Below are 13,720 nucleotides of genomic sequence, written 5' to 3'. Positions count from 1 at the left end.
TTTCTTTTCTTCTTCCTCACTAAGAATATGGAAATTGTGTCTCTAGTGTATGTATCTTGTATATGTCAAGAATGGCTCATATTCCTTATATAGGTAGGTTAAATGTCACTCCCAATGAGCTGGGCTCATACATCAATATTACTTCCAATGATTGGATATGAGACAACTTTTAATGAGCTAGAAATTGGATTTTCTTGCACTTTGGGAAGTTCGATCGATCGAAGTTGTGGTGAGATCGATGAAACATGGCTGAAATCTATCAAATTTAAACTGGATCGATCCTCTATGGTGGCACCTTTTTGGATAAAGACAAATCTGAGATATTTTGAAGATATTTTTGGGAAAGTGACAAATGTGGTAGGTAGGGTGGTACAATTGGATAAGATGGAATCTTTTCGATCAATCGGAATAAAGTTGGATCGATCGAAAGTGGGATCTTTGGATAAGGACAAAAGAGCTTGGATCCATAAATGCTGAGATTAATGAACTTTTGATCCATCGAATATTTTCTGAAATCGATCGAACTTGCTGAATTTCCACCACTTGCTTCCTTTTGCTCCCACTTTGCTCCTTTCTTTGATTCATCTCAAGATTGCTTCAATTATACTCTTATTTAGCTGAGTTAGCTTATTTTGGGAATAAGTACCTAAAAATGGAAATAATACAAAATAAATCTAAAGCGAGAAAATAAGATAGATAAAGGTTCCAGAATACCTAAGCTTAAGGGGTTTAAATGCGCACTTTTCAGCGCTTATCACACCCCCAAACTTAAATATTGCTAGTCTCTAGCAATGAACTAGAAAGTAAAGGAATGAATGAACAACTATACAACTATGAACTAGAAAGCAATAAATGGATAGCGCTACTTTCGTAGGGTATACGATTACATTTAGCACATGCAATAAGCCTTTTAAACCGCTATGTTACCCCTAGTAGACGAGTGAAGTCTCGTGAGGGTTTCCAAAAATGATACCCACAAACATTAAGCTCATTCTTTCAAAAAAGATACCCATATTGCAAACAAGCATTGGGAGAAAACTACCTCAAGTATGCAATTTTTCAAACATTTCCAAGCAATCTTCCAAAATTTCAATATCAAGCAAGCAAGTATGGTCCTCTACACATCAAGAAAATGATCATACAAATCAAAACAACTCTAGAATCCTTTTTGAGTGGACCGGCATCAAATATGTTGCTATCTTAGCTAACTAAAGAAATGATCACATCCTTACCCTCAAACTAGCACATAAATCTAGTACCGATCATCAAGACAAAAAGTGGACATTTTATTAAAGCGTTATTGTTCTAGGTGCGCTTATTCTTTTCACTCGATTTATTTTTATTTTTATTTTTATTTTTTATTTTTATTTTTTATATAGGATTAAAGATGGAAGCATGGTGTAATGTGTTGATCTATTAAGCTTTCTTGTGATCCATGAGGTCTAGCGTTAGTCAATGACTCCTAAACCAGACGGCTTTAGGGCATTAGGCGTTCAAACACCCCTAAGGACTTACAAGCTCAAATTAACTAGGCTACAAATCAAAACAACATTCATCTAATCAGCTCCCACTTTTCACCTTTTTGGGAAAAGTCCTCACTTTTTTATTACTTTTGCAACTTTCTCAACCTTTTTTTTTTTTTTTTTTTTTTTTCCTTTGAAATTCAATTATTAACCTAGAGTTTGGGCCCTCCACCTTTCAGCGCGAGAAGTTCAGTGCTTGATGAGGCTAGAATCCCAGCTACTTAGTGAAAAGGGGTTGTTATCCACCTTTATCAAGAATGAAAGCTTTCAATGCACTACTAGCTCAATTGGGATATAACCAATTCAATAATCAACAAAGCATGTACCCCACAAATGAATGTTAGTGTACGCCTGTGCTAGTGTAGAATACTAGAGTGAATCTCAAATCAATCACAAAATCCAGATGATGTGGACCACAAGTGCAAGCATGATATCAATCTTTCAAAAAATTTACTTCTAAATGGCATCCAGAAGGCATACAAGGAGTATTGGACTCTCAAGTCAAATAATTTTTAAATTTTAAACAATATAGTCCTCAAAAGATCAAGGTCATAGCTAGTTATGGACCAATCATAGAAAATTCCTCAAATACACAATTCATGCTAAATTTTTTGAATTGAAAGCAAATACTGCAATTAACACCATTACCCTACCAAACTTAAATGGCATAATGTCCTCAATGTGCAAAGAGAACAAATGAAGCTAAGCAAAGAATGGCCGGGACACAAGTATCCAAAGTAGGTGGCATAGCCCCCCCAAACTTAGGATTAACTGTGGTCCTGAAAAGATGGCACTGGATAAAAGTTCATTAGACAACAAATGGGATAATAATAGGTGCAGAGTGGACATGCAAGTGTAAATGGGATAAGAAATTAAATTAAGGAGAGAGGAAAAAGGGTGGTCCTGAAAAATTCGGGCAGTACTCTCTCTCACTGAAGTCATTAGGATGTACCTGATAGAGTCAATTATAGACAGATATATCAATACGCATATATGACATCCATAAACAAAGTATGCATAAAAGAGAAATTAAGAATAATACAGTACATCCAGTGTCTAGGCTAACAGACTGGCCGCAAATATATAATAGTATAAAAAATATGACAGATATCACAGATATATAATAGGAGAAGAAGATATAGAAATCATGTAGTGGAGGAGGAAGGACGAGTAGGGCGTGCTTCACGGATGTCTCTGGATAGATCACATAATACAGCTATGACTTCCGTGTGGAGTGAAGTAATATTAGCCCGGATGGAAACCATGCCATCCTCCAGAGTCTGAAGACGCTCTCTGAAACTGGGTATCTGAACTGGAGCCTCAGGTGCTGCTGGAGCGGGAGAATGATGATCTTGAGCCTACTCCTCATCATGAACAGGCGACCCAGCCGGAGAGTGATGCTTTGGGTCCTCTGCAGGCTGCTTTAAGTCAATATCCATATGCATGGAAGCCGGATCGACTGGTACATTATCCGCCGCCTGCTCTGCTGCTGCTGCTTGCTGTAACTCCTCTCTCTCTAACTCCTCAACTGCTTCTACAGCATCGTCCAGTAGACTCTTGATAAGAGCCTGGTAGCTCTTATCCCAATCCTTCTTTTTAAATGAGTAGGCCCCAGACTTAGTACACTCCCGTGGCTAGAAGGGATAGAGCTGGTCTCTCAGAATCTGTGTGATGAGATGGCCGAATGGGAGATACTTAGCCCATTTGGGCTTGGCCTTGCTGATACGGTCAACATAAAGCTTCATCATAACACTCCAGATGAGCGTAGGAATAGACAGCTAGTGCCCTGTATAGAAGGTGTACAGAGCTGTCAGGTAGTCGTCGCGCCTTTATATCTTGTGGCCAGCCACAAAAATATTTCGGTATAGTACCGAATCAAAGAACCACAAGTCATCTGGCAGATAAGTCTGAGTGGAGAAAATCTTGCCACCTGTATAGTGACTTATGAGTGCAACAGCCATGTCTACATATGAGGGCCTCCATAGAGTAGGATAGGTATCCTGGAGATCGGGAGGGCAGACGTGTGGACAACAGCAAGATCTGGAAAGAGTGTCCACAGTGATACTGATGGGGTGGCCGTCAATGGTAGTCCGCAGTTTAGCCAGGTTACTCGGGGCAGGTCAGAGGTTCTGGAAGAACATCTGGACCAACCTCGGGTACACTAGGTATGTAACAGGGGCTAGTATAGCTGAGATGCCCCTCTGGTTTATATCGTCATATACTGCTATGGTAAGAATAGACTGGGAGAAGTAGTCTATGTCGAAGACTGACTCGTGCACCACCTGAAGGCGTGAGTATCTCGGCAATGGCCGGTCTAAGTCCTGGGTTGGCTGAGCTGGCTGTGGTGATGGAGATAGTATGTGCTTAGCCTCAGCACCAGCCTGTGAAGAAGATGCCTCATCCGAAGACTGTAGTCTACTGTCAGTGGATGGAGACTGAGGTGGAGTAGGCTCTACTGTCTCGGGCTCAGAAATAGGGTCTTAGACATGAGATGGACCTGCCTCGTCGTCTAATCTCCGCCTGGCCCTACAGTGATAATGTCCACGAGCAACAGTTTTGATCCTAGCCATGGCCTGCAAAATAAAAGAAAACTCAAAAAGGAAGTCAGTGCTGGAATAAAGAATTAAAGCACAGTTGATGAAATCATGTATGTCAAATAAGATAGACAAAATAGATAAGGAACATGAATCTATGTAAGTGACAAGGAATGAGTGACATGATGTGAAGCATGCTAGACAGTATAAGTATGGAATGCATCCATTGTGGAAAACACAGGCATTGGGCATGTATGAGATAGCATGAAACACAAGAGATGGTGTGTGAAATGTGTGATGCAAATCTGTGAAGTTCGATCGATCACAAAAATGTGAGATCGATGAAAGTTCGATCGATCGTGAATAAGTGAGATCGATCTATTACAGATCGATCTGAGAAAAAGTTCGGTCGATTGAACTGTGAGGTGAAATTCGAAAAGTCACAGATCTGTGACGTGGATGGCATGGGGGCCTTACAAACAAGCTTGTGGGGCCCTCTACACAATAAATCAACAATTTTGGTCACTTTCCATGGCCCGTGACCCCCAAAATCAAGATTAAAAAAAAAAATAAATAAAACCTATATATATACACACATATATACATAACTTCAAAACTTCATCAATGGCAAGATTTATCATCAAAACACCTTAGATCTAACATATAAAGCATGAATTCATAGAGAATAAGCTTGAAATCAAAAGAGGGAGCTCGGATCTTACCTAAAACCGAGAGATGAGATGAGAGGGAGATGAAATCTGAGATCCGAGATGAAGTGGAGAGATTCGAGATGAGGTGGACTCGTCGGAGGGTTCGCCGGAGGTGGGGAAGTGAGTTGCAGTGGCGAGGGACGAAGGTGAGGGTGTTAGATCGATCTATGGTATCGATCTAACAACCCTAGGTTTGATTTTTAAAAACATTCCGTTACCAGTTCAATCGATCGAAACTGAAATCTCAAATCGATCGAACTGTGATCGATCTCTCCTCACTAAAAGACAAAATTGTTTTGAAGGTTTCTTTTTTTTTTATTTTTTTTATTTTTTTTGAACAATTCAAAACAAAAATCAAACTTAAAACAATAGATCAGAGAACAGAGATCGATCTGTCCAAGATCGATCTCAGAATAACTCTGATCGATCGAACATGCAAAAACCTGCAGATATGTTCGATCGATGGGACAGAGAGCCTTTTGATGCAGGTTGGATGTAGGTTCAAAAATTTTCGAAGTGTTGAGACTGTAGATCAATCCAAGATGAAGTTGGATCGATCGAAGAACTAAAGATTGATCTAGGAACAAGTTTGAACGATGGAACAGAGAGCTGAAATATGCAGGTTTTCTTCGAACAATTAGGCAGAGAGGTGATTGGATGCAGGTATGGAGTTCAATCGATCGAACCTCCTTAAAGATCGATCGAACTTATGCAAAATGCTCATTTCCAACATAAAAGTGCATGCCATCCTAATCACAGTTCCTAGCAATGTATATAAACCTAAACCAAATATCTAGGCTTCGCAAGAAATGAAATTTAAAATAGAAATGAGAGAGGAATAGGGTTGTGACACCCTACGAAATGTACTAGCCTTTAACGTCTCTAGCAAGACGTTGGGCTCTTTTAGCTTGGGTCAAACATCTTGTAGTGCATCCCTTCCTTGATGGGGTGATAAGTGCTTTGAACTCCATCCAACAAATGGTTCCCTAGAGAACTTGTTGGATTAGGCTTAAAAGAAAATTTTGGTCCTTGGTCAAAATAGTCTTTGGGCTTCCATGCTCTTTCAAAACAAGCTTTTGAAACAACTTTCTTAGAATTCAGGGTTGAAGATGAACTTTTTGGAATTTTGGTTTCACATAATGACTTTATTCCTTCACATTCAAGGTCATAATATTTTTCTACAACATTCCCTTCTTCATGTTTGTCAAATGAATTGGGAGTCGGATTGAAGATATTCAACTTCACCTTCATGTGGCCAAATGAGATCTTCATTATCCCCGTCCTACAATTAATGTTGGGATTTGCGGTTGCTAAGAAAGGATGGCCAAGGATAACGGGAATTTGGCTCTTAGGATTGGGGACCGGTTCCGTGTCAATGACAATGAAATCAACGGGGAAGAAGAATTTATCAATCTTAATCAATACGACCTCAATGATACCCCTAGGCTTTTGGATGGATCGGTCGGCAAGTTGCAAAACCACCGACGTTGGTTTCAAGTCTCCTAAGCCTAATTTGACATATACCTAGTATGGAAGAAGATTAACACTTGCTCCTAAGTCAAGAAGAGCTCGATTAATAATATGATCTCCAATGATGCATGAAGTGGTAGGTGAACCGGGATCTTTAAACTTTGGAAGAGTGTTATGCTGCAAAATTGAGCTTACTTGCTCGGTTAAGACCACTTTCCTAGGTGCTTGGCTTTTGTTCTTCCTCTTTTGGGTGCATAAGTCTTTCAAAAACTTGGTATAAGCTGGAATTTGCTTGATTACATCCAAAAGTGGAAGATTGACTTTCACTTACCTAAACACATCCATAATTTCATTTGTTTTGGCCTTTTGCTTGTCAATTGAAATGGATCCTTTTAAGGCATCCAAAAATAGAGCTCTTGGCATAAAAACTTTTTCAGGAATTTTCTTTGAAGTCTCTTCAACACAAGAAGTTTTGAAATCATTTTACAAATTTTTCTTTTCAAAATCACTTTTCAAATCACTTTTCAAGATATTCTCATTTGAAAGATCATACATATGCAATGAAGGAGGAATAGGATGAGAAACGGGATGGTTGTCAACTTTGGGTTGCACCGGTTCACTCTCTTCATTGGACATACCCACTAGGTTGTCCATAATCTTCCTATTTCTTAAGGTTGTCACCGCATTGACATGCTCTATTGTGTGACCTTCCGATGAGGAATGAGTCTCCACAACACATTGTTGCTTTTGTGGGGCATTCAAAGGCATTTTCCCTTTCTCTCTAGCATTTAAAGTACTAGCTATTTGCCCGACTTGGGTTTCTAGCTTAGCAATGGATTGAGAATGAGAATGAAGCAATTGGGTGTTCGCCACTAGAGTGCCTAGAGCGGTCAAAACTTTCTCTTCAAAAGCGGGACTCCTAGAATTTCCTTGAGAATATGATGTTTGATTAGGAAAATGAGAATTAGAAAATTGAATTCCTTATGATTGAAATGATGATCTAAAACCTTGGGAATCTTGGTTTTGCATCGGAGGTGGAACATACTTCCCTTGGAAACCACCTTAGGAAGGGTTTGAGCCTTCCCCTTGGTTTCTTCAAGAGAAATTCAGGTGATTCCTCTAACTAGGATTATAATGATTGCCAAAAGGATTGTTCCCTTGATTAACAAAAGCTGCATTGACTTGTTCATGATGCTCACTTTGCACATATCCATGGGGACAATTGGAAGTAGAATGTAAAACACTTGAAAAAGTCATACATGTCTCATTGGATGCATGATGGGAATGGTTAGGGATAGAAGATACTTGATTTGCCGAGTTTTGGTTGATCAAGAATTGATCAAACCTTTGAGATAATGATTTCATATCGGCGGTTATTTCATTAGAATGGTCAACTTGATGTAAGTCAACACTCTTCCTTCCTCTTGAATTCCTACCATTCTTAGAAGATAAAGTTTGATGCAAATAATTTTCACTCATGCTCTCATAAAGACGCCACACGTCATCCTCATGCCTATTAATGTAAGAGCCACCCATGGAAGCATCAACCATGCCCTTGTAATTATAGATAAGCTCTCAAAGAAATATTAAACTAATTGCCATTTAGGCATCTCATGATGTGGACACTTCCTAAGTAATTCATTGAATCTTTCCCATGCCTCATGGAACGTTTCCCCATCCCCGTGTGAAAACTCTCGAATTAAGGTTCTCATGGCATTGGTCTTAGAAACTGGATAATATTTCTTCAAGAACTCTTGTTGTATTTCTGCCCAAGAAGTTATTGAAAAAGGCCTAAGATTGTTAAACCAATATTTTGCCTTGTCTTTAAGAGTGAATGGAAAAAGTTTAAGCCTTAAGACCTTTTCCGGCATGTCCGTGCATCTCACGGTGGAACATACTTTAAGAAACTCATCCAAATGCTTGTAAGGTTCTTCACTTGGAAGTCCATGATATTTAGGAAGCATTTGAATGGTTTGTGGTTTGATCTCTTAGTGGTGTGCTCTAAATGGTGGCAATTGAATGCATGTGAGTGCATTATATTCATTAGGCACATAGTGATCTCTTAAAGCAAGGGGAGGATTAGCAATTAGAGGTGCAACATGGGCACCTTGATTGCCTTGAATGATGGGAGGTGGTGGAGCATAGATTGGCCTTGGCATTCCCAATGGAACTTGGCTTTCTTGTTGTGGTGGGTGAATGAATTGCCTCGGCATGCCTAATTGTACTTGCATGTTATCATGATACACATTGGGGTGTAGGATGCCTTTTTGGTCTATGTGACCAAGGTCCTCTACATGGTCCTCATTATGGCCTTCCATTGATGAAATGGATTGACTAGAACTTCCTCTTCCCCTAGGGTTTCGAACAACGGATTCAAGATTAAAATTAAGAGGGACAAGAGTAGGTTTCAATGATCTACGACCATGCATGCACAACAAAACACAACAAGCAATAAGTAATGAACAATCACTTCATCTTCGCAACAAATCAATAATCAACAAACTTCCTCCACATACAATAATCCCATACTCCCATTCTATGAACAATATGCAAAGAAAAGTAAATTGCCTCCACATGAGCTCACAATTTATCTAAGAATTAAAATACAAGCCTCCACGCGGGCCAACGATTTAATTAGAGATTGAGTTAAGAAAGAGCTCACATAGGGTCCTTTAGCACTTTAATTCAATTTTAACCTTGCAAAATTTTTTAGATTTTAGCTTTTTCCTTGCTTTTGCTTAGCTCTTTGCTTGGAATGCTCGTTTGCTCACCTTTTAGCTCAATGCACCTAATCAAACAAGAACCAACACAATAAGTAACCAAAATGAAATTAAAAACAAAGTAAAGACACGATCAAAAGAGTACTAATTCCTAATTGATTCCACAAATATGACGTTGCCTTCAATCAATCCCTGGCAACGGCGCCAAAAACTTGGTGTGGTTGTTCGTCGCGGCCCCACCAAAGTTTGAACCTAAAGATAGTGGTGTTAGACTATGGTCAAGTTTTACATTTATAATTGCCACTACTACCTTTCACTAAAAATATAGTTAGGGTAAGTAGGGATCATCCCAAGGGATTGGTGGGTCATATTAGGTTGTGCAATCGAGATTAGGGTTAGTAGGTCGAGTGATCAAAAGATTGGTTGGTGGTTGAATTACACTAAGATGCAATTTAAACTAAAGTAAGCAATTAAATGTAATGGAGAGAAAATAAGAGAGAGATCTTGGGGTTTAGAGATCACCACTAAATATAGCTTTTCTACACCCTTAATGAATGATTAATGAGGGGGAAAACATGTATTGCAACATAGTGTGTGTAGTTGGTTGTTTCAACAAGCATGGATGACAAATTAAGCATATATTGTCTAAGTAACATGGTGGATAACAGAATATATCAAACTAAGCCATTAATCCTTTTTTTTAAGCTCACAATCCAAACACATCACAAGGTTAGAGACATATGCTACTTGCTTTCATAAGTATGGAACATAAAACAACAAGCATGGATTGTCCTCCCATTTAACATCTAAACTACAACTACACTACAATTAAGCTAATGACATAAAATTAAACTAATTAAACTAAGGGAGAGGCACAATCCATCAAGAAATGAGTATAAACCATCAAGTAAGCCACAAGAGCATTCCATTAAGCACTATGTTTTAACAATCTCTAGATCTATAGTATTAATACACATGAACATGCATCAATAACACAAGAAATAGAGATAAACACATGAACATCTATTCTAGCATACATAGACATATGGATAAAATGAAATGATCAATTCGAAGCATTAAACCACACAAATCATTGAATAAATAAGATCTATGTATATAAATATGTCAAATCATCTATCACAATACAAATCCCCTCAAAAATACATAAATCAAGATGTAGAAAGCATGCTTAGGGCTAACTCTAGCCCTAAGAGGATGTCTAGCCACTCATGGATGGTGTCCAACCCTCAAAGGCTAACTCCATGGTAGAGATTGCCCCTCTTCTTGGTTGATGGAAGAACTCCAAGCTTGTATCTCTAGCCTTCTTTCTTCTTTTTTTTCCTCACTAAGAATATGAAAATTGTGTCTCTAGTGTATGTATCTTGTATATGTTAAGAATGGCTCATATTCCTCATATAGGTAGGTTAAATGTCACCCCGAATGAGCTGGGCTCGTACACCAATATTCCTTCCAATGATTGGATATGAGACAACTTTTAGTGAGCTAGAAATTAGATTTTCTTGCACTTTGGGAAGTTCGATCGATCCAACTTGTGGTGAGATCGATCGAACATGGCTGAGATCTATCAAATTTAAACTGGATCGATCTCTATGGTGGTGCCTTTTTGGATAAAGACAAACCTAAGATATTTTGAGGATATTTTTGGGAAAGAGACAAATGTGGTAGGTAGGGTGGTACAACTGGATAAGATGGAATCTTTTCGATCGATCGGAATAAAGTTGGATCGATCGAACTTTGTAGGATCTTTGGATAAGGACAAAAAAGCTTGGATCCATCTTGAATGTTGAGATCGATGAACTTTCGATCGATCGAATATTTTCTAAGATCGATCGAACTTGCTGAATTTCTACCACTTGCTTCCTTTTGCTCCCACTTTGCTCCTTTCTTTGATTCATCTCAAGATGGCTTCAATTATGTTCTTATTTAGCTGATTAAGCTTATTTTGGGGATAAGTACTGAAAATGAAAATAATACAAAATCAATCTAAAGCGGGAAAATAAGATAGATAAAGGTTCTAGAATACCTAAGCTTAAGGGGTTTAAATGCGTACTTTTCAGCGCTCATCAATAGATAGATAAATAGATATATAAAAGGTAATGAGATTAATGAAAAAAAAGAGGAGGGTGAGAATTATCAATTGATCAAATTCCTTACTGGAGGGTGAAGAAAGGGTGGGTAATCATTAATTCAACACAAAGATGGACTATGTGTTGGTGTTTTTTTTTTTTTTTTTTTGGATGTCAATATATACTGTTGATTTAAATTTATTTTTCTCAAAATATTCATCTTTGTAATGAAAATATCAAAATTGTTAAATGTTAGTCCAATACATATTGAGTTTAGATTGTGTTAATTTCATAATTTTTACTAGATTGCAATACAATAAGGTAAGTATTAGTTATGCCTCTTTTTGTATACTTGAGTTTTGATGATTTATTTATTTATTTATTTATTATTATTATTTTGCGATACCAAGATTGAAATTATGTTGCAAGGGGGCCCAATTGATGGCGAAAGAGGATAATCATTCAATACAAAGAGAGTATGTGTTTGTTTGTTTTTTTTCTTTCTTTTCTTAATTTGTATTGTTGATTTAAATTTACTTTCTCAAAATGTTCAATACTTGTAATGAAAGTTTCAAAATTGTTAAATGTTACTCCAATGCAAATTGAGTTTAGATTGTGTTAATTTCTGGATTTTTATTAGATTGTGTTAATTTTTGGAGGAAGGACGGGCAGGATGTGCTCCGCGGATGTCTCTGTATAGATCACGTAATGCAGCTATGACATCCGTGCGGAGTGAAGCAATATCAGCCTGAATGGAAACCATGCCATCCTCGAAAGTCTGAAGACGCTCTTCGAAGCTGGGTATCTGAACTGGAGCCTCAGGTTCTGCTGGAGCGGGAGAATGATGATCCTGAGCATGCTCCTCATTATGAACGGGTGACCCAGCCGGAGAGTGATGCTCTGGGTCCTCTGCGGGCTGCTCCAAGTCAATATCCATATGTATGGCAGCCGGATCGACTGGTACATCGTCCGCATCCTGCTCTGCTGCTGCTGCAGCTGCCTGCTCCAACTCCTCTCTCTCCAACTCCTCAGCTGCCTCTATAGTATCGTCCTGTAGACTCTTAATAAGAGCTTGGTAGCTCTTATCCCAATCCTTCTTCTTGAATGAGCAGGCCCCAGACTCAGTACGCTCCCGTGGCTGGAAGGGATAACGCTAGTCTCTCAGAATCTGTGTGATGAGATGGCCGAATGGGAGACACTTAGCCCTTTTGGGCTTGGCCTTACTGATATAATCAACATATAGCTTTATCATAGTGCTCCAGATGAGCACAGGAATGGATAGTCGGTGCCCAGTATAGAAGGCATATAAAGCTATTAGAAAGTCACTGTGCCTTTGTATCTTGTGGCCGGCTATAAAAATATTTCGGAATAACACCGAATCAAAGAACCACAGGTCGTCTAACAGATTGGTCCGAGTGGCGAAAGTCTCGCCACCTACATAGTGACCTGTGAGTGTAACGGCCATGTCTGCATATGAGGGCCTCCATAGAGTAGGATAGGTGTCTTGGAGATCGGGAGGGCACACATGTGGACATTAGCATGATCTGGATAGAGTGTCCACAGTAATACTGATGGGATATCCATTAATGGTAGTCCGCAGCTCCGTCAGGTTACTCGGGGCAGGTCGGAGGTTCTGGAAGAACATCCAGACCAACCTCGGGTACACTGGATGTAACGACCCGGATTTCTCAACCCAGTGCGTTAGTGATGAACCGGAAGTTGACCCGATAATGGACCCGAAATGCAAAAGCAAAAGAAGCCAAATGACCTCAAGAGATGTACGTCATCCTTAAGGCCCCAAAATGACTCTCCATGAAACCACGGAACTCAAATGAGCCAAGCACTTGAAGCAAGAATGCTTAACCCGAAAAGAGATGAACTAAGGGCAAAATGGTCATTTCTCACTGAAAAGGGTGCCATTGTGCACACCATTGGAAGGACAACGAAAAATGAACAAAATTAGACTCAAGAATCATCTGATTCTGAGTCTGGGCAGAAAAGATATGAAATTCCAACACCCGATGCGAAAGTTATGAAGCAATGACTTAACATTTTCCAATATTTTCATAATAAACTTTGAAAACAAAAGTGCATAGAAAACGAGATACATGTCATTGGCCTCCGGCCTCATCTCATACATGTTAAATACATTGAAAAGAGTGCACTTACGTACACTTTACATATACGAATCAACGAATACAAGTTTAAACAAATAGGGCTACAAAGAGGCATCTTATGCTAACACTTGCATAAAATAGAAACTTAGAAACTGTAAGCCATCCAAGGAGTAATGGAATCTTCAAATCCTGAGTCCTGTACCTAAAATATGCCCTAATATCATAGGGGTGAGTAACATAAAGCTACTCGTAAGAGATGAGCATGCATTGACCTAGCATTTTACAATTTTATCACCTTATGGTGAAACATGTTAAAGGGGCTCATGCCACTTAACGTCTATGTCAAGATGAGACCCAGGGAGCATCTTAAGCTACCTAGATCATTTATATCATAATCACATTGTTCATGCAATTCAAACAACATGGAAACATGTTATACAAGGCAACAAGATATAGATTCTCAAAGTCTTCAACTTGAAATCTAAAATACGAATACAACAAGTGTGGGTCATGCCACCTAACGTCTATGTTCAAAATGAATCTATAAGGTCATTCTTAA

The 13,720-nt window shown here is 38.8% G+C and overlaps 1 non-coding gene across 1 annotated transcript; it reads left to right on the top strand.

Moving 5' to 3' along the window:
• Positions 1–7,845: 7,845 nt before the first annotated feature.
• LOC132315217 (small nucleolar RNA R71) lies at positions 7,846–7,952 on the top strand. Its single transcript, XR_009483600.1, has one exon. It is a non-coding gene; the product is annotated as a small nucleolar RNA R71 (small nucleolar RNA).
• Positions 7,953–13,720: the final 5,768 nt, after the last annotated feature.

The sequence above is a fragment of the Cornus florida genome, unplaced genomic scaffold (assembly GCF_030987335.1).
Source record: "Cornus florida cultivar Cherokee Brave unplaced genomic scaffold, ASM3098733v1 CherokeeBrave_3.0.0_Hap2_Chr06, whole genome shotgun sequence".
Taxonomy (NCBI): Eukaryota; Viridiplantae; Streptophyta; class Magnoliopsida; order Cornales; family Cornaceae; genus Cornus; species Cornus florida.
This window is presented reverse-complemented; position numbering and strand designations above follow the sequence as displayed.